The 27,686-nt window shown below is 39.3% G+C and overlaps 1 long non-coding RNA gene and 1 gene segment (V, D, J or C); one reads left to right on the top strand and one right to left on the bottom strand.

The window, feature by feature from the left end:
* Nucleotides 1–27,686, top strand: part of LOC311071453 — a 184,819-nt gene that overhangs the window by 143,005 nt on the left and 14,128 nt on the right. The window lies entirely within an intron of this gene.
* LOC311071440 (Ig kappa chain V region K29-213-like) lies at nucleotides 6,767–9,748 on the bottom strand. The segment is given in 2 exons: nucleotides 9,649–9,748; nucleotides 6,767–9,551 (listed from the first exon to the last, which is right to left on the bottom strand).

The raw sequence follows: 27,686 nt of genomic DNA, 5'->3' as shown, positions 1-27,686 counted from the left end.
CTACTAATAATTTGGATCAGTATCTAAAGTGAAAAACATGATAAATACCTAATATTGACTGAAGTCATTGTAAGTTTTAAGGCTTTTGTAAGGTTTTGGATAGTAATGACTCAAGTGTTACTACATCTTTATAAAGGAACTACTAATGATTTGGATCAGTATCTAAAGTGAAGATCATGGGAACACTAATGACTAAAGTGTCACCAAATCCATTGGAAGGAATTACTATTCAGAATCTTACAAAAATCTCAAAAGCTTACAATGACTTCAGTCAATATTAGGTAGTTATCATGTTTTTCACTTTAGATACTGATCCAAATTATTAGTAGTTCCTTTAGAATGATGTAGTAATACTTGAGTCATTACTAGTGGGTTACCATTACCTTTTATTATAAATTATGCATTATTCATGTTAATTATGAACCTGTAGATAGTAGTTCTCTGGGAGGTATGAAAAAAATAGTAGTTATTGATTAGCTAATAATGAACTACTACATTCATCTGAGCGCTATTACTTACTAATTTGTTAATCAGAGTTTCTTGTTAGTTAAATAGTAGTTACTAGAATGTTAATAATGCGTTACTCGTTTGTTCCTGTGTAATTATTCATTAATGAAGGAACAGTATTCTAAAGTGTTACCGAAAAGTTTGGTTTGACATACAGCTGTGTTTTGCACGGAGGGGAAGAGAAGGAAACCGTAACCTATCAAAAGAGTCTTTCGTTCTCCGGCAAGACGAGAATGGGAAAGAGTACCTGACCCTGGCGCATAACCCAGAGACAAAAAACCACAAGGATCCCACTGCATCGGATAGGGAAAATTTACGAGGATTCATGTTTGCGAGCCCCGGCGACCCACTTTGTCCCGTGGACAGCTTTAAAAAATATCTGTCAAAGTCAGTGGCGGATTTAGCAAATCGGGGGCCCAAGGCGAAGGTAGGTAGGCTATGGGCCCCTCCCCATCCAATCTTTAAAAGAGAACGAAAAAAATATGTACCGACTGTATGGTGGATAGGCAGGTAAAGCTAATCTACGGGGAAGTAAAGGTTAGAGAGGAGAAAAAAGCGTCCCCTTTAAACCCTGCATACACTTCTTTACTCCTAAACAGAAACATGTTACAATGTTTACATGGTACAATTTCTGGTAAGCTATGTTTTTTTGTTTTTTTTTGCTTGACAAATTTCACCATTTCGATTCAATTCTTGTGATTTGATTCAATATTGACTCATTTGGATAAATATTAGGTAACGTTTCACAAGATAGGCGTTACTTTTTCTCAAGAAAAAAAAATTAGCTGGTATAATTTAAGGTTAAAATAAGTAATATAGTACACATATTTAGCCAAATACTCTCTCTAGCTCTTTTTTTCTAGCCAATTAAATGGCTTTCGGTAAATGTTATGTGACGATTGTTCTCCAGCTGTTTTACCTCTTTCTGCGGTTGAAAAACACTTATTGATCGATATTATGAATGAGGAATATACATTTCGGTAAGTTATACTGTATCTTTCAACATTGTTAATTCGTGTTTATTTACTATTAGCTAGAGATGATCAGTTCACGTGCTGCTATATGAATCTGTCACGTCATATTAAAACGGCAAAATGGTATTTATTGTTTGAATTTCGTAACAGAATTGACAGAATCTGAGAGCTGAGATTTTTTTAAATATCATGATTCATAAGTAAACTGCTCAGTTTTGTCTGTCGATCTCCGTGTCCTCTTTGCTTCACGATTTTTCTGTGCGTTGGACGTTGTTGTTCCTGATCTGTATCCCCAACAGTAGCCGTAAAAAAGTTTGTCATCTTTGGCAGCGTTCCCAAATACTTATCAGCGTCTTTTCACTTTTTTCTTTTATTTGAGCCGCTTGGGTAACTTCGAAACTTGAAATTTTCGCGTTTAGACTCGTCTTGCTCTGTTTGTGTATTTCCCAGTCCTCCTGTTACTGCGTGTTGTTTATCTTTCGCGCCGCGCACATTTACAGACTTTTTGCTTTCCTCCCACTTCCTCATTTTTTCAGCACCGCTTGGGTAGCTAGCTTCACTTCATTTTTACTCTCTACTACTCTGTACACTCTGTCTGACAATCACTTCTTTTTCTCCGTCAGTTTTTTGGCACAGTCTTGTCACTTTCGCAGATGCGCAGTAAGTGAGATAATGGAATAGTCCAATGTAGTGAGGCGGGGGGCCCCCTCCTGTCTGCGACACTAATGATTTGATGCCATTTTTCGCAAATGGAGTTTTAGAAATATATAATAAAAAAAAATAAAAAAAATAAAAACTTAAGCATAAGTTAATAGGGCATTTTGGGGGCCCCTAGGTAGCTCGGGGCCCAAGGCAATTGCCTACCTTTGCCTAATGGTAAAGTCCGCCCCTGGTCAAAGTGTCCAGAAAATGCCGGAGCGTTGTATTTGCATCCGAGACGCATCCCTCTGTGCAAACTCGAGAGCACCGAAGTGTGGTTCACCAGGGAGCCGATGGGGCTCAACTACCTTGGCAATATGCTAAAAAGTATTTGTGAAGAGGTTGGTAATAGATATTTCGTTTTTGCCCATGAATTTAAACTGTGTTTATATTATTTTCCAAATCTAAATTGTATACTTTAAATTCTTGTTGTTCAGGTGGAAGGTATCTCACAAAAGTACACAAACCATAGTTTGCGGAGCACTGCCGTTGGACGACTCTCTGATGCAGGACTAGAAAGTCGCCAGATCGTGTCAGTGACAGGCCACCGATGCGAGGCGAGTTTGCGGTCGGGCCCCGTCTTTGTCAGAGAGGAGGGCATGGAGTGACATACTGACATCTAGAACCTCAACAAGCAAAGCCAAACATGATTTCACCTCCAAGCCTAAACCTGAAATAACCCTACCCTTTTCCATGTCTTACTTCACGATAAATGGAAATGTGGAGTTTAACATCAGTTAGTATAATGATGAGTAAAACAATCCCCTATCGAAATTTCCAACTGTTTGATTTTTTTGTTTTCATTTAATTTAATGCATTTCAATAAATGTAATGTGTCTTTATATAGTAATCGTGGTTAGAGACGCCGGTTTTATTTCACACTCTACATAATTCATTTAAATAAATGACATGATTAGTTCAAATAAAGATTGCCTTGTCACTGTCAGTGTTGCCTGTCATTCATAAATAACTGTAATAAATCCATTAAAGAATCATTAAGTTAGCTATATGCTTAAGCAACGAGGGGACTGTAGACTTTAAAGAAGAGACGCACACAGGTAACTCGCGCACACATCTCTCTCTCTCTCTCTCTCTCTCTCTCTGTTCCTTCTCTTTCAGTTCTCTGTCTCTCTCTTTTAACAATGAATTTAAATAAATGTGATAATTCATTCAACTAAAAGCAATCCGATGGCTCTACTTTATTTAAAGCGGACGGAGTGCTAGAACTAACGAGCCGTAACTTAAGAAAAGTAGGTCTGTTAAAAAATTAGTGTTTAAATCATTTTAAAGACCTCCGCTTCGCGTCGGGTGGTTCTTCGCCTCTACGGCGTGCATTAAAATCCTTTAATGCATGGCTAGCCGTGGATTATCCCTTACATATAACAGTTCTATAAGCAATAACTTTCTAACATGCCTTTCAGACCAAATCTGATTAGTTAGTATGTATATTATTTCCACGACCACTGATGAAAGAAACCACTGAGATCAATCCTGGAGTGAGAAAACACAGTAAAAACAGCTGGTGTTTCTGCTTCACTCCGCATCGCTCTCATACTGTGATCTGAAACACTGACAATAAAACATCCCAGTGCCATAATCAATATCAGCTCTAACTCTTATTTCATATCAAATACATTACTACATATCAGTGGCGGCTGGTGATGATTATTTTTGGGGGGGTTTTGTGTGTGTGTGTGTGTGTGTGTGTGTGTGTGTGTGTGTGTGTGTAAAAAACAGCATTTTATGTAAAATTCACTTTAAAAAAGACCCATATTTCTAACGTTCATTCATGGGGATAACATGGATAATTTTACATGGTTTAGTGTAAACTTTTTGCCCATATTTTTTAAAATGTCGTTTTAAAAGTAAAAAATTATAATTTTAGCTACTAGATGGCTATAAAGCTCCACTATATGCTATTTGACTAACTGAAAGATATCTTTTCACAAGATTTTCCAGTTGGATTCATATCTAAATATGTCCTATCTCACAATTCTAACAATAAAAATGTTTTTTTTTTTGTACTGAAATTTTGTTTTTTCAAATAATGTTACATTATGATTAGAATTAAACCTGAAAAAGATAAAAGTTGACATTTTTGAGTTATCATTTATTTCAATCATCTTTTTTCATATAATTGTACAAATGTGATCTACACTTCAGTTACTAGCTGTAACAGAACAGATATGAACAGTTAGATTATATATTGAGTACAAATACATGACATGAACATCAAAATGCAATGAATTGAACAGCATAACAAATGAGCAAATAAAGCCAGCCACCTCCGTTTCTCATAACAAGCGCGGGTGAAGCTCCGGGTGTAGCTTCGTCCTCTGTCACTGGCCTGCTGCTGGATCTGGAAATCGGGTTGGTCCTGTCCGAGATCCTTTATCCTTTTTTTTTCTTCCAGCGAACGCCTTGTGAAAGGTTTTTTTTTTTTTTTTTTTTTTTTAAATCAATGACAGAATTTGGTTTAACTTCTGCCATTCTCTCTACGAAAATGATCAGCCTAGCAAGGGTTTGACGGAGTCGGAGTGACGGTGTCGCCCGCGCACTCGCAGTAGTGGCACAGAGCATTGAGTTGAATGGCAGGTGACGAGAACCAATCAGATTGGATAAAATAACATGTATCCAATTCTGATTCGCCAGGGACGCAGCGACCTGCGTCCGGAGGAGAATCTTTAAGAAACCAATTAGAGACCAGCTTCAGGTCACATGCTGCCCGAAAATTTAAGGACTCAGATAGACATCCATTTGTCCGGCGTCCCTCTCACATGAAACCGCATGAAACTTATTGAAAAACATAATAAAGAAAATAATTAACCGATTAAAGCCAGTGTTTATTAAATGCTGAGGCCCTTACTTCTTACATTGTATGAGTAAACTATTTTATTTTTTATTTTTATTTCATTTTTATATCATTTATATCATATACATGTATATTTCTGGAATTTTGATGGGGCGGCCCCAGCGCCCTCTATTGACAAGCCGCTACTGCTACATATAAATGTATATTTATTTTTAAAGTCTTTAGAAACTTTGCTAAACATTGTCATTGTGTTGTTTGTCCCCGTCTTCATACCAGCGCGACTCCGATCTTCAACCCGATGGAACTGGATAATATTCAGAATATTCTGATCCAATCTGACCTCTGACCTGTAATGCTGCCTGAATCATAATCATAATCATACACTGTTGGTTCGTTAGCCAGAACTGAGCGACTGAGTCTGGTTTCTCCCAAGGTTAGTGGCCTATGGTGATGTGGGGCTATTTTAACCACCAAGCTGGACTTGGACGATATTTTCTTCTAGATCTGCTGTACAGCAGAAATAAACTTTGTTGCATTATTTTCCTGTTATCACTGTAAAGCTGCTTTGAAACTATCTTTATTGTATAAATAAAGGTGACTTGACTTTGTGATCCTCCATCAGCAGCTGCAGTTTCTCTCAGCTGTATCAGTGCAGTCACTGTGACGTCTGACTGACAGAGGTTTTTGTACGACTCTTTATCACTGTGTGAACACATCACCACTGCTGTGATAACTCTGACAGTAATAATCTCCTGTATCTTCAGTCTGGACTCCACTGATGGTCAGAGTAAAATCTCGTCCAGTATTTACTGTTCCACTGCCACTGAATCTAGATGGAGTTCCAGTATAACGGTTGTTTATCAAGTAAATCAGGAGTTTAGGAGCTTCTCCAGGTTTCTGCTGATACCAGGCTAAGTAGTTGCCGTATATTCCTACATCTATATTACACTCTATTGTTGCTGTTTGACTCTGTTGGACAGTTTTAACTTCAGGTTGAGTCAGAGTCACTCCTCTGGATTCTGAAGAAGAGAAAATAAAAGAAAATATGAAAAGAAAGTCAATTAGTTTATTAATCACCTTTTAAGAAATCAATGTTTGTATATTAAAATGATCAAAACAACATAATATATTTATATTAAAAAGTAACAACCTTGAATAAGCAGTGCAATGGTCCAGATGAAGATGTTGATTGTGTTCATTGCTGTAGTTTAGTCTTGTGTGATGATGAAGAGTGTGTTCTGTTCTGCTCTCAGTCATGAAGTGTTAAACTCACAGCACTATAAACACTCTCAGAGCACTGAAGCATGTGCTGACAATGCAAAGAAGTGGGCAGGATTTACAACAGCTTGTGCTGATAACAAACTCATAATCTCTACATAGAAGATTTTACTTTCAGAATAATGTTATTGAACCATTTAGTGATTAATTGTACATATTTATTAATTGTGAAATATTTGTGTTTATGTTTGTCTGGCTGATAAGACACTAGGTTTTGTCTGGAAAATCATGAATGTAGATCATTTTAAACATATGTCATACGCAGCAGTTTCTCTGAGTTCAGTTCTGTGCTACACCTTTACAAGCATGTTAACAATGAGAAATCAAGAACTAAATAAATCAGAGTCATAATAAAAAAGTCCATTATGGTCTTTGGAATCAATGTTGACATGTTGCTCTCTGGGAAATATTTTCATGATGTCTATTTATTCCCACATTTTCCACATGTATGAAGTTCATCAGGACTCATAATCAAGTCAAGTCAAGTCAAGTCAAGTCAAGTATATTTGTATAGCACTTTTCACAATACAGATTGTATCAAAGTAGCTTCACAGTATTAAATTAAAATAATACAACAAGGTTTGTTTCTAGTGGAATTTATTGATTGATAAAATCAAATTAAATATCCCCAGAATATCCCCAACTGAGCAAGCCAAAGGCAACAGTGGCAAGGAACCGAAAAACTCCATCAAGTGACCTAATGGTGTCCTAAAACTCCATCAGGTGACCCAATGGAGAAAAAAAAAACCTTGGGAGAACCCAGGCTCAGTCGGGGGCCAGTTCTCCTCTGGCGTTTATTAACTAGAGGCCGGATTGTAATTTGAACTGTAAGATTAAAAATATTATATGAATGCCTGGCTGAAGAGATGCGACTTTAATCTAGTTTTAAACTGGGAGAGCGAGTCCGAGCAACGAACACTATCAGGAAGGCTATTCCAGAGTTTTGGAGCTAAATGTGAAAATGCTCTCCCTCCTTTGGTGGATCTGGATATCCTAGGTATGACCAAAAGCCTTGAATTTAGTGATCTTAAAGAGCGCGATGGATTATAGGGCGATAGAAGATCGGTTAAATAGACTGGAGTTAAGCCGTTTAGGGCTTTATAAGTAAGTAGCAATACCTTGTAATTAATACGGAACTTTATAGGTAACCAATGCAGTGATGATAAAATCAGTGTTATATGATCATATTTTCTTGATCTAGTAAGAACTCTAGCGGCGGCATTTTGGACTAACTGTAGCTTGTTTATTGAGGATGCAGGACAACCGGCTAATAAAGCATTACAGTAATCTAGTCTCGAGGTCATGAACGCATGAACTAACTTTTCTGCATCAGAAACTGATAGCATATTACGTAGCTTAGCAATGTTTCTAAGGTGGAAAAAGGCAGTTTTTGTAACATATGAAATATGATTTTTGAAAGACAGGTTGCAGTCGAGTATAACACCCAGGTCTTTTACTGTAGAGGATAAAGTAACAGGACATCCTACGATGTTAAAGTTGTATTGCGAGAGGTTTTGTGGGCGGTTTTTTGAGCCGATGATTAGTACCTCTGTCTTGTCTGGATTTAATAAAAGAAAATTACGCGTCATCCAATCTTTTATATCTTTAACACACTCTGTCAATTTGGATAATTTAGCGTTTTCATCCGGCCGTGATGAAATATATATTTGAGTGTCATCAGCATAACAATGGAAACTAATTCCATGTTTCCTTATAATATTTCCAAGTGGCATCATATATACTGAGAATAATAGAGGGCCCAACACAGATCCCTGCGGCACTCCATAGTTTACTGGAGTTATGATCGATTTTTCTCCATTTAAATAGACAAAATGGTAGCGGTCAGATAAGTATGATCTAAACCAGCTTAATGCTTGTCCTTGAACACCAGTATAATTTTGTAGTCGATCTAAGAGTATTGTGTGATCTATAGTATCGAACGCAGCACTAAGATCAAGTAAAACTAGTATTGAGATGCAGCCTTGGTCAGAAGCTAAGAGTAAATCATTTGTGATTTTAACGAGCGCAGTTTCAGTGCTATGATGCGGCCTGAATCCAGACTGAAACTTTTCATAGATGTCATTTTCTTGCAAGAAAGAACACAATTGAGCAGACACCACTTTTTCTAATATTTTAGACATAAATGGAAGATTTGAAATGGGTCTATAATTTGCCAGGTTATTATGATCTAATTGTGGTTTCTTAATGAGAGGTTTTATAACTGCCAGTTTAAATGTTCTAGGAACATGACCTAAAGATAAAGACGAGTTAATAATATTGAGGAGAGGCTCTTCCACTACAGGTAACACTTCCTTCAGTAGTTTAGTTGGTATAGGATCTAATAAACATGTTGTTGTTTTAGATGAAGTGATAAGTTTATTTAACTCTTTTTGTTCTATAGTTGTAAAGCACTGTAATTGTTCTTGCGGGGTGATAATTGAGGCTGAATTATAAGGCGCAATTGAAGATTGAACGTTTACAATTGTGGTTCTGATGCTTTCTATTTTCTCAGTGCATGAAATCATTACTACTGAACTGTAACGGGATATTTTGTTCGGGTGACGTCTGTTTATTTGTTAGTCTAGCCACGGTGTTAAATAAAAACCTTGGATTATTTTGGTTATTTTCTATTATTTTGAAAGAAACCACTGAGATCAATCCTGGAGTGAGAAAACACATTAAAAACAGCTGGTGTTTCTGCTTCACTCCGCATCGCTCTCATACTGTGATCTGAAACACTGACAATAAAACATCCCAGTGCCATAATCAATATCAGCACTAACTCTTATTTCATATTACCACTGATAAATGTATATTTTTAAAGTCTTTAGAAACTTTGCTAAACATTGATATTGTGTAGTTTGTGATCCTCCATCAGCAGCTGCAGTTTCTCTCAGCTGTATCAGTGCAGTCACTGTGACGTCTGACTGACAGAGGTTTTTGTACGACTCTTTATCACTGTGTGAACACATACTGACTGTTGATCCAGTGTCTACTCTTACAGTAATAATCTCCTGTATCTTCAGTCTGGACTCCACTGATGGTCAGAGTAAAATCTCGTCCAGTATTTGCTGTTCCACTGCCACTGAATCTAGATGGAGTTCCTGTATAACGGCTGCTTATGTAATAAATCAGGAGTTTAGGAGCTTCTCCAGGCTTCTGCTGATACCAGTGTAACTCGTTGCTGTATATTCCTACATCTATATTACACTCTATTGTTGCTGTTTGACTCTGTTGGACAGTTTTAGCTTCAGGTTGAGTCAGAGTCACTCCTCTGGATTCTGAAAAAGAGAAAAGAAAAACTATTAGTGTTTAAAACTATTATCATCATACAGTTTTACAAAAACACCAAAACCAGAGTCAGTTTTTACATCTTACCTTGAATAAGCAGTGCAATGGTCCAGATGAAGATGTTGATTGTGTTCATTGCTGTAGTTTAGTCTTGTGTGATGATGAAGATTGTGTTCTGCTCTCAGTCATGAAGTGTTAAACTCACAGCACTATAAACACTCTCAGAGCACTGAAGCATGTGCTGACAATGCAAAGAAGTGGGCAGGATTTACAACAGCTTGTGCTGATAACAAACTCATAAACTCTACATAGAAGATTTTACTTTCAGAATAATGTTATTGAACCATTTAGTGATTAATTGTACATATTTATTAGTTATGAAGTATTTTTGTTATGTTTGTCAGGCTGATAAGACACTAGGTTTTGTCTGGAGAATCATGAATGTAGATCATTTTAAACATATGTCATACGCAGCAGTTTCTCTGAGTTCAGTTCTGTGCTACACCTTTACAAGCATGTTAACAATGAGAAATCAAGAACTAAATAAATCAGTTTTACTATATTTAGAGGAATAAAGTTGAATCAATGTTGACATGTTGCTCTCTGGGAAATATTATCATGATGTCTATTTTTCCCACATTTTCCACATGCATGAAGTTCATCAGGACTCATAATCAGGTCATTATATATTAAACAATGTGCATCTGAAATGTTCAGAATTATTGATTCATTTATTTGAAGCTGCAGGTTTTTCTGTGAATCATGATGATTGATCTGCATATGAAGAACAGAAGCATCATTATGAGAAACTCCACAACATCATCCATGATCAAAGAGGTCAAAGGTCACCTCAGAGGTCACAGCTCATCAAATATATTTCTTTAAACAGTGTTATATCAGAAAGCATTTAGTCAAATCTGAATGAGGGAGTGTTGAGAAGAGCTGAGGATCTTCTAATATCAGTGTGTTGAAGTGTTGTTTCTCTCTCTCTGCTGGAGTGTGTGTTCACTCGAGTGGAATAGAGGTTTTTGTACGAGCGTTTCATTAGATTGTATCACTGTGGTGGACTTTCGGTGGAGGAACTAAACTGGTGATCGGTAAGTCTGTCTATTTAATCACCTAATAAAAAATACAATTTAGATTTCAGAAAGTGTTTTACAGTGGAAACAAGAACAACATTTATTAATAATAATGATTATTAGATATTGTGGTGACACTTTACTTAAAGCCTTTATGTATAATGCATTATAAAGGTATCAATAGCGTATGTTATAATGTCATATATGTTTTCATAAATAACTGTAACCAAAGTTAAAATGTTTTATAATATTTGCAAATTCCTTGTTACATCTAGAATTGGTTGTTTGTCATGAGTTTTAGTGTATTATAATTTTTTGGAGGTGTAACAATGAATAGATAATATTATAATGTGTTAAAACTGTGGTTACAATTATTTATGAGATCATACATGCATTATAATGTGTAAAACAATATATAATTAATGCATTAAAAATACTTGTATTATGCAATATGTATAAAGGCTTTAAATAAAGTGTTACTGATATTTTTGTATTTAATCTAAAACAATGATATTATTATAAGAATAGCATTATTCCTTTCAACAACAAAAAAATAATACAATTCTAAACATATTTCCACACTGTGTCTCACTATGAGTTTAATCAGTTTATTACAGGTTTGTTTTTCCTTCATTTATTTCTACACTGAGTTCATATTTAGTTCATCTTTTATTGTAGAAATCATACATGGAAAAAGAGATTTGACATCAGAATGTAAATGTTGCTGCTTTCTGTAGTTCAGTCAATGATACTGAATCTCTTTTGCTCATGTTGTGCTTATAATTCAGTGTTTTGTTCATTCTGTATGATTCAATTGTGTTTTAACTCTGTTTGAAATTGAGTTACATTTTCAGTTCAGGTGAATATCTCAAAATGTAAGATATTAATGTTCAGAGTGAATAATTGCTGGAATTAAAGCAGTCAGATCGGCCTGATAATAGATAATATGTGTTATAACTGCTGTTACACTTATTGATTAGATCATACATGCATTTTAATGTATATAGCAGTGCATAATTAATGCATTAAAAATGTGTGTGTGTGTGTGTGTGTGTGTGTGTGTGTGTGTGTGTGTGTGTGTGTGTGTGTGTGTGTGTGTGTGAATGTGTTGTGTTTGTCTCCTGCAGCTGGTCCCACAGTGAAGCCCTCAGTGTCTCTGCTGCCGCCCTCTTCTCTGCAGATCTCTGGAGACTCAGCCGCACTGCTCTGCCTGCTCAGCTCTTACTCTCCACAGGGGGCGCTGGTGAGCTGGACACTGGACGGGTCAGAGGTCACCGAGGGGGTTCTGACCAGCGCAGAGAGCCAGCAGGGCGGCCGCTACAGCCGCAGTAGCGTCCTGACCCTCAGCAAAGCACGCTGGGAAGAGGGAGAGCTGTACGTCTGCAGAGTAACACATGATGGAGCTCCTCATGAGGTCTCGTTCCACAAGAGCTCTGAGTGCTGATGTTTCTCTCCTGAAGATGAGCCGTATCTGAGTGTCCTGTGTCAGGCAGGATTCACATGAGTCTAGTGCTGCAGCTGGAGTGATTTACAACTCAATACTGAAAGAGTGTGTGAGTGTGTGTGTGTATGTGATCTTTCAATCTGCTGTGTTTGCTGCAACATTCAATAAAGCTTCTCAACAAGTTCACTTTGTGTCTGACAACATCATTCAACTAACAGATGAAGATGCAGGTGCTTTTCAGAAGGTTGATGTAGCAGTAAATGTCAAATAAAGCTCTTGGGGTTTGAACATGGTCTCTGGAGACAGAGCTGCTCTATTCTGAGAGGATCACAATCACTCCACCCTGACAATGCAAATGGGGTTTCAGTCTCACTCTCTGATTGGTTACATGATCTGGACTGGAACACTTTCACTTCTGCTTTAGTGAAGCAGGTGATGGCATTTTAAATATAAAAATATAATAACAATAATTTAAAACACATGATCACAACTCACGAATCACAGTATTTGTGCAAGAATGTAAAAGTTTCTGTGTCTCAGATGGAAAGCATCACGTCCAGACAGCAGAAGTGACTGAATGCAGTCTGTTCAGTTTGATTGACAGGATCATATATTACACCTAAAATATGATGATCATATTGAAACGCTGACTCATTCTCTTCATAAACACAAGATTGATGTTGATTGTAATGATATAGTGTTATTAGTGTTTGAAAATACAATCATAAATCATTATTCAAACCTGAACTAAACACTGCCAGAGTCAAGAGGAAGATGATGCTGAAAGTCATGTTTGTTGGTTGATGAAGAAGAGCTCTTGATCATGTCATGTTCAGTTCATAGAGCTATAAACACATGCAGAGTGAAGCATGTGCTGATCATATAAAACACCCTCTGAATGTGTGACACTCACAAAATAATTTTTTTGTTGAGATTACTTTTTGTTTCTTTTCCTTCTATTGCAATCGTATTTTATTTTATTCTGAATTTTAGAATTGAATACTAATGAGAGATAACAAAGAAGCACACAACGACGTGCTGTTTCATAAAATGGACACAGGGTGGCAGCACCCTTCAGCAGCGTCACTCTGGGACCCTTAGCAATGCGCAGAGCAAGGTGAGCTCATAATCCGAATGAATGGAGAATGAGCAACTGTTGTCCTGCGTCGCTGATTTCTGTGTAATATTTCCAATATTTCCAGGTTAGTTACACACCTTTTATGTGACTACAGATGTTTATAAGCTAATGAATCCCCGGTGATGTGTGGTCTGTAAGATAAAAGTATGTCAAGTGTGTAAACAGTTAAGTCTGCCGGTATGTAGTTGAGAAAATGGCAGCCGACATCCGCATCAATTGTTTCTTTTGTTTGTTCCTTGCGGCTCCGGGGCATTTGTGGGCTGTGTGTGTATTACAATGTTCAAAGAGTAGTAAGTTAAATGCTAAAGTACTCTTGCCTCCTCATCTCTCTCTCCTCGGCCTGGCTCTCTTCAGCTCCCGACTGCAGTAATGCCGACCCTTGCCTCATCCTCATCTCTCTCTCCTCGACCTGGCTCTCTTCAGCTCCGGACTGCAGGAATGCCAACTCTTGCCTCCTCCTCATCTCTCTCTACTCGGCCTGGCTCTCTTCAGCTCCCGACTGCAATAATGCCGACCCTTGCCTCCTCATCTCTCTCTCCTCGGCCTGGCTCTCTTCAGCTCCGGACTGCAGGAATGCCAACTCTTGCCTCCTCCTCATCTCTCTCTCCTCGGCCTGGCTCTCTTCAGCTCCCGACTGCAGTAATGCCGACCTTTGACTCCTCATCTCTCTCTCCTTGGCCTGGCTCTCTTCAGCTCCCGACTGCAGGAATGCCGACTCTTGCCTCATCTCTCTCTCCTCCGCCTGGCTCTCTTCAGCTCCCGACTGCAGTAATGCCGACCCTTGACTCCTCATCTCTCTCTCCTCCGCCTGGCTCTCTTCAGCTCCCGACTGCAGTAATGCCGACCTTTGACTCCTCATCTCTCTCTCCTCCGCCTGGCTCTCTTCAGCTCCCGACTGCAGTAATGCCGACCCTTGACTCCTCATCTCTCTCTCCTTGGCCTGGCTCTCTTCAGCTCCCGACTGCAGTAATGCCGACCCTTGCCTCCTCCTCCTCATCTCTCTCTCCTCGGCCTGGCTCTCTTCAGCTCCCGACTGCAGCAATGCCGACCCTTGCCTCCTCATCTCTCTCTCCTCGGCCTGGCTCTCTTCAGCTCCTGACTGCAGTAATGCCGACCCTTGCCTCCTCATCTCTCTCTCCTTGGCCTGGCTCTCTTCAGCTCCCGACTGCAGTAATGCCGACCCTTGCCTCCTCCTCCTCATCTCTCTCTCCTCGGCCTGGCTCTCTTCAGCTCCCGACTGCAGCAATGCCGACCCTTGCCTCCTCATCTCTCTCTCCTCGGCCTGGCTCTCTTCAGCTCCTGACTGCAGTAATGCCGACCCTTGCCTCCTCATCTCTCTCTCCTCGGCCTGGCTCTCTTCAGCTCCCGACTGCAGGAATGCCGACCCTTGCCTCCTCATCTCTCTCTCCTCGGCCTGGCTCTCTTCAGCTCCCGACTGCAGGAATGCCAACTCTTGACTCCTCATCTCTCTCTCCCCGGCCTAGCTCTCTTCAGCTCCCGACTGCAGGAATGCCGACCCTTGCCTCCTCATCTCTCTCTCCTCAGCCTGGCTCTCTTCAGCTCCCGACTGCAGGAATGACAACTCTTGCCTCCTCATCTCTCTCTCTCCTCGGCCTGGCTCTCTTCAGCTCCCGACTGCAGGAATGCCGACCCTTGCCTCCTCCTCATCTCTCTCTCCTCGGCCTGGCTCTCTTCAGCTCCCGACTGCAGGAATGCCAACCCTTGCCTCCTCATCTCTCTCTCCTCGGCCTGGCTCTCTTCAGCTCCCGACTGCAAGAATGCCAACTCTTGCCTCCACATCTTTCTCTCCTCGGCCTGGCTCTCTTCAGCTCCCGACTGCAGGAATGCCAACCCTTGCCTTCTCATCTCTCTCTCCTTGGCCTGGCTCTCTTCAGCTCCCGACTGCAGGAATGCCGACCCTTGCCTCCTCATCTCTCTCTCCTCGGCCTGGCTTTCGAGTTACAGCTGCATATATTTGTCACGCTGTTCTTGTCCATGTTGCAGGGTGGCCCGGTTAGCATCTTCCATGTCCCTCAGCGCATCAAGGAAGTCACAATCCTTTTTACTCTTCCCTAAGTTAGGAAACACATGACAATTAACACACAAACCCACCCTGAAAAAATAAAACTGTTTTCACTGCAAAATCTTCATTTTAAACTATTTGTGTTGAGCCATCATGCTCCATATTTTTTATCATGGGCCATTTAAGTTTGCAATAAAAAAAATTAACACAATGACCCAAAACCAGTAAGATTACAAATAGGTCAGTTTGAAGTATAATTTTTGTCAACAGACAAAGTCAAAATTAATTGACTGTTATCAATTAAAAAATGAACCAAAATCATGTTGCTCTAGTGATGGGAGATACAAAGCTTTTAGAAACCATTGAACTGACTGCTTTGCAAAATGATTCACTGTTTCGAAGCTCTGGAAACGCCACACGCTGGTGACCAGTGCTGGGGTGTGTTTCCCATACAATGACGTAACTCTCTGCTTAACTACCATAGTACGATGCATCGTTGAAGAAATCAAGTAGCTATTGCTGGACAGAATAGTGAAAACTCAGCATAAAAACACCTTTTACACACCAAATGCAAATGTTTTATTCAAAGTGTAATCTATTAAATGCAATTATCAAATCATCTAATACCATTAAATATGAAATATCTTTATAATATGTGTTAGTTTATTAAATTGTAGGGCTTTTTTTGTTTGTTTTATGGAGAGCTTGGTAATCAGACCAATTAGACACTTAGCTACAACTCCCTTTTTATTATAAAATTGTGTCAATACATACAGTATATATATATATATATATATATATATATATATATATATATATATATATATATATATATATATATATATATATTTGTTTTTTGTTTTTAACTGATCCGAGATCAGGTAAAAAAAAAAAAAAAAAAAAATCAAATAGACAGTGGTTCATGGGTTCACGGAGATGGCACTCGCCATTGGGCTGGATGGTAATGAACGGAGGAAAATAGCATTGCTGCTAACAGTGGCAGGACGCAGTGCACTGGATGTGTATAATACATTTGTTTTCAAGGAAGACGAAAAAGATAAGTATGAGGCTGTGATTGAGAAATTTGAGCAATACTGCACACCGAGGAAAAATGAGACCTATGAAAGGTATGTCTTCAGAAATAGACTGCAGAAAGAGTCAGAATCCATTGAACAGTATGTTACGGATTTGAGACTGAAAAGCCAGTCGTGTAATTTTGGAACGCTTTGTGACTCCATGATTCGAGATCAAATAGTAATTGGTGTCCAAGATAAAAGAGTGAAGATGCAATTGTTAAAAGAGACTGACCTCACATTAGAAAGGGTAATACAAATTTGCCAAGCGTCAGAATGGCACAGCTAAAGACTTTAAGTGATGAGAAGGAGACAGCAGAAGTGGATGCAGTTCGAAGTGCTACTGAAAGAGCTATGTCAAAGACGAAAAAGAACAAGCCAAGCCAAGAGAGCAGGGGCTGTGGAAAGTGTGGCAACAAACATGCACCGAGAAAATGCCCAGCTTTCGGAAAGTTGACAAAGCAATCCAGCGAGAGCACTATAGACTTCCAACAAAATCAGATATACAGTAACTAGTTCAATGAGTGGAGCATGTTACTTTTCTAAATTGGATGCCTCATCCGGGTTTTATCAGATAGTGCTAGACGAGGAATGCGCAAAGCTATGCACCTTTAACACGCCATTTGGAAGGCATTGTTTCCTAAGAGCGACCAGACCCTGAGGCCCCGTCCACACTACTGCATTTTCGTTTAAAAACGGAGACCTTTTGCTACGTTTGCACCTCCCGTCCACACTAAAACGCCAAAAACGGAGACCCAAAACGGAGAAGTTTAGAAACGCTGCCGACCCGTTTTTCGTTTTGAATCTCCGGAGGGCGTTTTAGTGTGGACGGGTCAAAACGGAGGACTTTAGAAACGATGACGTAGTAGAGGCTCACGCTCGGATCTATGATTGGGTGTCATCAGTCATGGCGTAGGCTATATCTTTTCTAGCAGCTGTTGTGCAAGTAAATTCTGCATTTTACAATGCTAACTGCCTACATGCGCCGGAGGCAAGCTATTATTCGAGCGATCTGTGACAATTCCCGGTAAAATAGTGACAATGTGACAATTCCCGTGTGCAACTGACAATTCCCAATAAAATAGTTTACGTTTGACAATTCCCGGTATCGACCGTGTACATGGAGCGTCGGTTTTGGGTTAACCCGGGAAGAACCAGCGCATGGTGGGATAATTTTATCAATGAAGTTGTGATTACACCGGCTCGCGCATGCCCAGTGTGGTAAATTTGGTAAATGGTCACGTGATCCGCGTTTTCAGTCGTTTTAATGTGGACGGAGATCAATTCTAATACGCAGCTAAAACGCTGGTGTGGACGGAGATCGTATTTGTTTTAATTCTCCGTTTCTAAACGAAAACGCAGTAGTGTGGACGGGGCCTGAGAGGACAAAGGACCTCCCTGGAAATTAACATTTGAACTCCTCCGTGTGCACTATCGAGACGAAAGTCTCATCTCCGACTCATCCTAATCTACATCTCTTTCCCTCTTCCCTCACCCCCTCTCTCTCATACTCAGATCACCTGAATTCACCCAAGAAAATGTATAGTTTAATGTAGGGTGACCATACGTCCTGTTTAACCAGGACATATCTGGCCAGGATTTCGAGATCGCCCAAAATGCCCGGGATTCGTCTTTTGCTTTCTACAGTCACCATTCATTATGTTTACATTATTACGTTATTTGACACTGACACGTACGTGCCAGCATTGCAGGTCATGCATTCTGATTCACACGGATCCCGATCGAGACGAAAACACAGGAATTTTCTTAGCAATGCTTACACGCACATCAACCGATCACTTGTTTAGCGTTCATGTAAACACTACATTCAGATTAACCAATCGGAATTAATTCAGTACTACTGAATCAAAAGGTGTACATGTAAACAAAATGAATGGCGACGAGAAAGCAAAAGCCGAATCACGGATATTTTGGGCGATCTCGAAATCCCGGCCGGACATGACCTGGAATATGGTCACCCTAGTTTAATGTGAACATTATCACAGAGTATTTTTCATGTTTGGTATCATTTAAAATGTCACAGTGTGACTGGTACAAATGTCTCATTTCCAAATAAGTAAAACAAAAGGTAATAAGGTTTTTAAGAGTTTAGGGATAACTGACACACAAAGGAAGGTGGTTTCTAGAAAAATGGTCTCCCTACTCCCAAAAGGTGTAACCTCTGAATGCAAATTTCCATTGTTAAAAGATTTTTCCAAGTGAAAGAGGTCCTGACTATATAATGAAATGCAGCAGGGGATTTGGGGCCTTTTCTGTACCTTAGATTAGCCCGTGAGGCTGAGAGTAAGACCTCTCAGCCTCATGTATTTCTTAATGTTGGGTTTGCATGAGTTGAGTCTCTCTATTCCAGAGCATTTGATGTTTTGTATCGATTATCTTTGAATTGATTATGAAATTGGCATGATACATTTACCTGACATCATAAATTGTTACATTTTATTATTCTAACTGACTTTGACATTATTTTCATTAAAGAATAGTCAAACATTCACTCACATTTAATGATGCACAGATATCATTATAAACTTTTTCATTTATGGAGTCAGATGAAATAATGAGAGAATACATATTCAAATGTATTCCATTTCATCAAAACATACTTTGCCTCGAGAAAAGACAGTAACATGTTAAGACCTTCCGCTGGTCGGATGCTGGCTTTGGGCCGATCGAGTGCAAGCTTACAAAAGTGGTGACCTGGTGACATGATCTCGCAACACAGGCGAGCAACGTCCTTTCCAGCAAAGTATTTGGATTTTAAAATCAACAAGAGGTTTGAACATCTCTTTCTTCTGGCATTGTGGCAAGTCAATTCTTTTTGCCTTTTAAGAAGTGCTGAGACAAAATCAGCCATTGTTGTATCGGCTTTGTTGAAACACTAGCAACACGTGATGAGAATGAGCAAACAACAGAAAGAAAATTCTAAGTTTGTAAACGATCGGAAAACATGTAATTGGATAAACGAAAAGATAAGTCGATGCATTTGTTTATGAAAAGCAAGGTTGAGAAAAATAGGATGATGTTATGCATAGGTTCATGTTGTCAATGATTCTGTTTGGATTTTCAAATTTGTAGTTTTGCTTAACACATTGTGCTCATAGAACACACTTTATAGTTGTTTGTGCTACTACATGTGCACATAGGCTAATTAAGTTTATTCTTTAAAACACAAGATTGCTTTACTGTAAGTGTTGTATGAAACGCTTAGGTAAAAGGTTGTAGATGCCATGCATGCTAGGCCACGTGTCTTGTGTAAACTGGATTTGTAAACTGGAAGTGTGTTTATGTTGAATTTGTTTGTCTCCTTGGTGGAAAACTCTGCTATTTTTGATATAGCTGCAGTAAAACCATAACAGTAGCATATGATTGCCATGTGGCTTTGTAAATTGAGTTGTGATGGACAGTGGGGACCGCTGGCCAAAGTGGTAAAAGAGACTACACCCAGGTCATACGAAGTGTTGACCAGAGGTGTAAAATACTGGAGTAATTGTACTTGATTACTGTACTTAAGTATTATTTTGGGGGATTTTTACTTTACTTGAGTACAATTAAAAATCAATACTTTTACTTTTAACTCCTTACAATTTTATTTATAGTCAAAAAGTACTTCTTTTTTGGAGAACACTTCATTTTATTTTCCCTTGCTATTACCAAACCAATTGAATTGCGCTGATGCCCAGTTTAATTTAAATGTTATTTATTCTGCCAATGAGATTCATTTTCACATTCCATGAAATTGGTCAGACATGTTCATTGGTCCTTTGGAAGTGACGTCATGTCGCATCTATTACCACAATGCACAGCATCTTGACCTGGAAATTAGAGAAATTATAACAGTCAATCAGTGGAAGAAAATGGAGGAAGAACGTGATTCAGCTGCGAACACAGTCCAAAATCAGCCACAGGATCAAGAGCACCCGTGGCCGTACCTTAGCGAATTCTTTTCTTTTAGTGGTAAGCATGTTTAGTGGATTGTTTAAAGCATGTTGCATACTGGCATTAGATAGTAGTCTTTTGAGCATTTTTGAGTACTTTTTACACCTCTGTTGTTGACAGAACATGGAAAGATAATGAGGCGGAACAGAAGACACCTGCTGAAAGTGCCTCAGAGAGACATAAGAATCAAGGAAAGTGACTCACATGACCTGGAAATCTCAAAGTAATGTGAACAATCAAAATCGCAAGGCAAGTTATCAGAGACTGATAAAGAGAAAGACGTTGAGACTCAGACAGAACGACCAAAAAGACAAATTAAAAGACCACAAAGACTGATAGAAGAAATATGAAGATGTGTTCAGATAACAGATAAAGTGTAAACGCCCCGCCTAAAGAGCGCTGTGCGCGCGCATGACATCGTTGACTGACAGGACTGTTTGTTTGGCGCTGCTCCGGTGAAGCTAATTTTAGCTTTTAAAATATGGAGAAAAATAAACCTCCACTCGCAGTCGGGAAGAGAAAGCTTCTTACTGACTTTTTTGAGGGGTAATTGTCTCTCGCTATATATCTTTCTACTTTATATCTATCCACTCCATGTCGGGGCTTTTATATTCCTAGCATAAATTGGAAACATTTAGGCTTAAATTACAATTTTTTTCATAATTAATAGTCCTGGTTCTACAGGAGTTCTAGAGATCTCGATGAAGATGGATAACAGCTTTTTAGTAATTATAAATCCATTCAGAATTTGTATTTATTTGTATATAACTTGTTTTTCATGCTGCTAGGAGGACCAATGGCTGTATAAACACGGCAACGTTTTGGGAATTACATGCATTTATGCGGGATTCACTCTTGAAATAGCAATGATTTATTTTGATTGCCATAGTATTGTTTGTTTATGAATAAAGCAGCCTTTTTCACTGAAATGGTTGAATAGTCTGCTGACTCACTCACTCATGACAGTGCTTTACCGCCACCTACTGGACGTAACTATGTAAAAATCGTATGTGCTGAAATAGTTGAAAAATCCCCACCAACACACAGGCTGACAGCCTGTTTTGTCACAATTTATAATAAATAAGTTTCATGTATTTAATCAAGTCTTTTGGAACAAACATTATCACAGTGTCACATCAATCATCCAGTTGTTTTTAGGGTAAATACTACATTGGTAAATCAAGCTAGAATCATTCTGTTGGATGTACACTACTGTTCAAAAGTTCAAGAGTCTCTTCTGTTCACCAAGCCTGCATTGATTTGATCCAAAATACAGTAAAAACAGTAATATTATGAAATATTATTACAATGTAAAATAATAATACAATAAAATATAATTTATTTCTGTGATCAAAGCTAAATTTTCACCATCGTTACTCCAGTGTTCATCACATGATCCTTCAGAAATCCTTCTAATATGATGATTTGATGCTCAACAAACATTTATGATTAATATCAATGTTGAAAACAGTTATTTACAATATTTTTTATTTTTTTCAGTTTGATGAATAGAAAGTTTATCTGAAATATAAACTTTTGTAGCATTATACACTACCATTCAAAAGCTTGCGGTTAGTAAGAATTTATAAAAAAATGTTGGGAAAGGAATGAATACTTTTATTCAGTACGCTTGCATTAAATTGATCAAAAGTGACAGTAAAGACATGTATAATGTAACAGAAGATTCTGTTTCAAATAAATGCTGTTCTTTTGAACTTTCTATTCATCAAAAAATCCTGAAAAATAAAATGTATGACGGTTTCCACACAAATATGAACTGTTTCCAACATTAATAATCATAACTGTTTGTTGATCATCAAATCATCATATTAGAATGCTTTCTGAAGGATCATGTGACACTGAAGACTGGAGTAATGATGCTGAAAATTCAGCTTTGATCACAGGAATAAATTGCATTTTACTATATATTCACATAGAAAACATTTCACAATATTACTTTTTTTTATCAATTCAATGCAGCTTTGAGCAGAAGAGACTTCTTTTAAAAACATTTTAAAAATCTTATCGATCTCAACTTCTGAACGGTAGTGTATATTTCATTTCATTTATTTAAAAAAAATATTGAAACCAAAACATGGCATTAGTGTGCAGGTAAAGAGGACCTCCACTAAGGCAAGCACAGTCCATTCCAGTTTAGCAAAGGGCAGTGGCAGGAGCTCAGCAGAGGGCAATGGCAGGAGCTCAGTAGAGGGCAGTGGCAGGAGCTCCACAGAGGGCAGTGGCAGGAGCTCAGCAGAGGGCAGTGGCAGGAGCTCAGTAGAGGGCAGTGGCAGGAGCTCCACAGAGGGCAGTGGCAGGAGCTCAGCAGAGGGCAGTGGCAGGAGCTCAGTAGAGGGCAGTGGCAGGAGCTCCACAGAGGGCAGTGGCAGGAGCTCAGCAGAGGGCAGTGGCAGGAGCTCCACAGAGGGCAGTGGCAGGAGCTCCACAGAGGGCAGTGGCAGGAGCTCCACAGAGGGCAGTGGCAGGAGCTCAGCAGAGGGCAGTGGCAGGAGCTCAGCAGAGGGCAGTGGCAGGAGCTCAGCAGAGGGCAGTGGCAGGAGCTCAGTAGAGGGCAGTGGCAGGAGCTCCACAGAGGGCAGTGGCAGGAGCTCAGCAGAGGGCAGTGGCAGGAGCTCAGTAGAGGGCAGTGGCAGGAGCTCCACAGAGGGCAGTGGCAGGAGCTCAGCAGAGGGCAGTGGCAGGAGCTCAGTAGAGGGCAGTGGCAGGAGCTCCACAGAGGAGCATCAGTCATGACAGGAAGAGAGAGTGGACTGATTGCAAAGTTGAGAAAAGACTTCCCTTCATTGAAGAGCATTAATTGTCTTGCACACAAGCTAGAGTTGGCAGTGCATGATGTATGCAAGTCTGTAACTGGATGTAACCACTTTGAAATCTTTATTTCAAAGTTGTATACGTTTTACCACCAATCTCCAAAAAATGCCAGACTGCTCTATGATGCTACCACTCATGTTAACATCTCACTGCTGAGGATTGGGCAGATTTTCTCCATTCGCTGGGTTGCCAGCAGTTTCAGCACTGTCAGAGCTGTTTGGCAGGACTTTCCTGCACTTGCCACACAAATGCAGAAAGCTTCTGTGGATGTTTCCCGCACTGATTTGGATCGACGAAAATGCAGTGGACTATTGAGGAAACTCGGCAGCACAGGTTTTGTATAAGACCTTGCACTGATGAAAGATGTGCTGCGTGAGTTACAGAGCCTCTCTCTGAAACTGCAGAATCGAAACACATCTCTCACTGATGCCAGTCGGTGGACTCTTTTGACTAGGGAGGTCCTGGAGGCCATGAAAACAACACCAGGAAAGTCACTCGCAAAGACAGAAGGGAGGATAACAGCATGCATGTTCAAAGGCATCACACTAGAAGCCTCCAAAGAGAATATCAACAAGGGGCTGTTCCTACAGGCTGTCATTGATAATCTCTCTGTACATCTCCCTGACTCAGAGCTTACTGAGCTTCTGACTCCACTTGAACCATCCTGTTGGCCCAAAGATCGTAATTCCCTTGTCCTGTATGGTGAAAATGAAATTCATGACCTTGCTAAGCATCTAGGAGTAAACACCAGAGCTGCTGTTGAAGAGTATAGGTTGTGGAAACTTGAAGGTGACAGTCCTGGGAAGACGATCAAGAGGCTGATAACAGCTAGCAAAACCTACCTGGCCACCTCAGCTGAATGTGAACGTGGATTTTCAGCCATGAGTGATACCGCTAACAAGAGGAGAAATTCCCTGAGGGCCAAAAGCCTTTCTTCTGTCCTGTTTCTAGACGTCAATGGCCCTCCAGTGGAGCAGTTTGACCCAAAATCATTTGTGCTCTCTTGGTTGAAAGACGGCCATCGGCTGTCAACTGCAACCAAGACAGGAAGGCAAGCACAGACAAAACCAGACAGACCACTGTGGTCGGTTCTAGGTGGAAAAGTTGTAGATTAACATTTATTCTTTCACCGACATTGCCTGTCACATGTGAACTCAGGACTTTGCTCTGCCATCTACCTTGTTTGCTTGCTTGCTTGCACTTCCCAGAGCATTAAAGAGCCACTCCTGATGCTTGTTAGTAAAGCATTTGGTGTACTTTAAAAAATACTGCCGTGGCAATCAGTCTTTGTCTGGCTTGAATGTTGTAAATACTTACTCTCTGAGCACTCATGGAAGGACATTTCGTCTTGTGTTTTCCTGGATGTTATTTGTGTCTCAGATGACTTCACCCAGATAGCAACATTGTTTCAGCCCAGATCTGGCACTTGTGGAATGCGGATCTGGCCCACATGCAGCATGGAATGACGACACTTGGGTGGCCCACTCCTGTTTGCCAGATCTGGGCCACAAGCAGGCCATAGCAATGCCACATGTCAGCCAAGAGTAAATAAATAAACCAGAACTGGACCTTATCTGAGCCACAAAATCTGTGTATATTAAATATGGAGTCATCTCAGCCTTAATAAGCCTGTTAACAAGCAGAATCACTGAAGGAAAGAAGAGAACAGAAAAAGAGACGAGCAGAAACACAAGAACTACAACTGACTTCAGTCACAGCCTCAGATGAAATCAACTGAAGAGAAAAGAAGACATTAAATCTCTGAAGATCTCAGCAGAGGAGGATTAAAACAGCAAACAGCATTACCAGCTTCACTTAATACTAACCAGACTGACTTTATTTCTGTCACATGTCTACAGAAGTTTTTATTGATAATTAACAGAGGTTTAACTGTAATGTGTTTCATGTGAAGTCACCATAACAGTGATTAGTGTTTCCATTAGTTGGGCTCTTAACTCTTATTATATCTTTTGTCTTTTTTAGCTGCTGTGACAGTGTGTTTGTCAAGCAGCAAAGAAAGCTAAAGTGAAACAAGATCAGGTGATGATGGTTACCTATTGATGGATTTATAATCATCATGAAATAGCCTGTTTCACTGATGTCTTTGGAATCTAACAATTGTTTTTCCATTAATATTTACACATCACAAACCCTGTGTTACTGCGGCATGAGATCTAGCAATATTATATTGTTGAGATTCATATGCTGATTGTTGATGTCTGTGTGTGTCATATTTAACTGACTTTTTCGTACTCATGTTTGTTAAAGTCTTCTAACTGATTGTTATACTATTGCTAGATCTCATGCTGCAGTAACAGGGTTTGTGATGTGAAAATATTAATGGAAAAACACAATTGTTCGATTCCAAAGACATCAGTGAAACAGGTTATCTCATGATGATTATAAAGCCATCAACAGGTAACCATCATCACCTGATCTCATTTCACTTAGTTTTTTTGACAAACACACTGACACAGCAGCCAAAAAAAGACAAAAGATATAATAAGAGTTAAGAGCCCAACTAATGGAAACACTAATCACTGTTATGGTGACTTCACATGAAACACATTACAGTTAAACCTCTGTTAATTATCAATAAAAACTTCTGTAGATGTGTGACAGAAATAAAGTCAGTCTGGTTAGTAATAAGTGAAGCTGGTAATGCTGTTTGCTGTTTTAATCCTCCTCTGCTGAGATCTTCAGAGATTTAATGTCTTCTTTTCTCTTCAGTTGATTTCATCTGAGGCTGTGTCTGAAGTCAGTTGTAGTTCTTGTGTTTCTGCTCGTCTCTTTTTCTGTTCTCTTCTTTCCTTCAGTGATTCTGCTTGTTAACAGGCTTATTAAGGCTGAGATGACTCCATATTTAATATACACAGATTTTGTGGCTCAGATAAGGTCCAGTTCTGGTTTATTTATTTACTCTTGGCTGACATGTGGCATTGCTATGGCCTGCTTGTGGCCCAGATCTGGCAAACAGGAGTGGGCCACCCAAGTGCCAGATGTGGGCCGGATCTGGGCTGAAACAATGTTGCTATCTGAGCAGATACGTTTTCTACATTTCTGTGTAACACATTATATATAGTTATGTTCAGTTCTCTATTTCAGTTGTGGGAAAAGAGACTGAGTTTATATATATATATATATATATATATATATATATATATATATATATATATATATATATATATATATATATATATATATATATATATATATGTATGTATATATATATATATACACTAAGTATGCATTTTTGTTTGAGAGGTAATTTCTCATTTGAGATTTTCGTTATCCCTGTTTCTGAAGAAATTTGTCTTTGAAGAAAGTTTATGTCTTCACCCACTGGTTGCTGAAATTATTTTGATGTCTGTTATGGATGAATGCTGAGTTGACTTTTGAGAATCTCCTGGACATCCCTATGTTAAACTTATAAACTATTCCAAAGACTGTATCCTGTTTGCCCAGTTGTCCTGCACTATTTGCCATAGCTGCCCTTTTGGGTATTACTCTAGTAAGTAATTTAAAAGAAGAAATATATATATATATATATATATATATATATATATATATATATATATATATATATATATATATATATAAATATATGAAGTCAAGCATATATTGCATATATTGCGAGACTAACCAACCCCCCGCCCAAAAAAACTTGGGGACCCCCCATAAGACTTGACTCAATTCGAGCACTTTAAATAAGTTAACCACTATGGCAATAAGCTAAGTTAACTAGTACAGGGCTATTCCTTTATGTTCCTGGGGTGCGTTCCAGTCCACTGTTAGACACACACTTGCGAACTTCCCTAAGCACTTCCCCTTGGGGGAATCCCTGCCGCCATTTTGAAGTGCGTTCCACTTCGTGAAGTGGACGAGGGAAGTTTATATGGACAGACCCTCGTTCCCTCGATTTTGACCGAGGGAGCGAGTCTGCTTCAAATGTACACTTCAGGCACCTATATGTCCCACAATGCAGTACGATTGTGACGTCACTACATAGCTCGTCTAATCACCACCACACAGACAACTCTATGATATATTAATTATAATTTTTTATTTATTTAAAACAACCCAAACACACCTATAAACATTTGGATGCTGCATTAAACAAATTATTAAAGGGAAAAAAATGTAAGTAATACATCAACTCCACAGCTGATTCCAAGTGATCAAGGGCTTAGGACGTTCCAGTTCAGACCATTGCAGTTTCCGCCAGTAGTGGGCACTTGCAATGACGTACATCCGAGTGAACGAGACGGAGGGAAGTTAGCAAGTGAAGGGCATGACAATTTTGGACTGGAACGCAGCCCTGGAGTTCAACAACCCTAATAAAACACACCTGCCTGTAATAATCAATGTAATAATCCTGAAGAGCTTGATTAGACGGTTCTGATTTGTTTGATTAAGTTGAACTGAACTCTGCTGGTCATGGCCCTCCAGGAACGAAATTGAATAGTCCTAAACTAATAGTTTGGTCTTAGTAAATGACCTATTAGCATGTGATTATGAATAAATGTAGAGCCATACATGCATTGTAACACTTTTTGCTAATGTATGTACGAAATCTACTAAA

This window comes from Abramis brama (genome assembly GCF_963993115.1).
Source record: "Abramis brama genome assembly, chromosome: 20".
In the NCBI taxonomy this organism is placed as follows: Eukaryota; Metazoa; Chordata; class Actinopteri; order Cypriniformes; family Leuciscidae; genus Abramis; species Abramis brama.
Note: the sequence above shows the minus strand (reverse complement) of the source record. Positions and strands in the feature narration are given on the sequence as shown.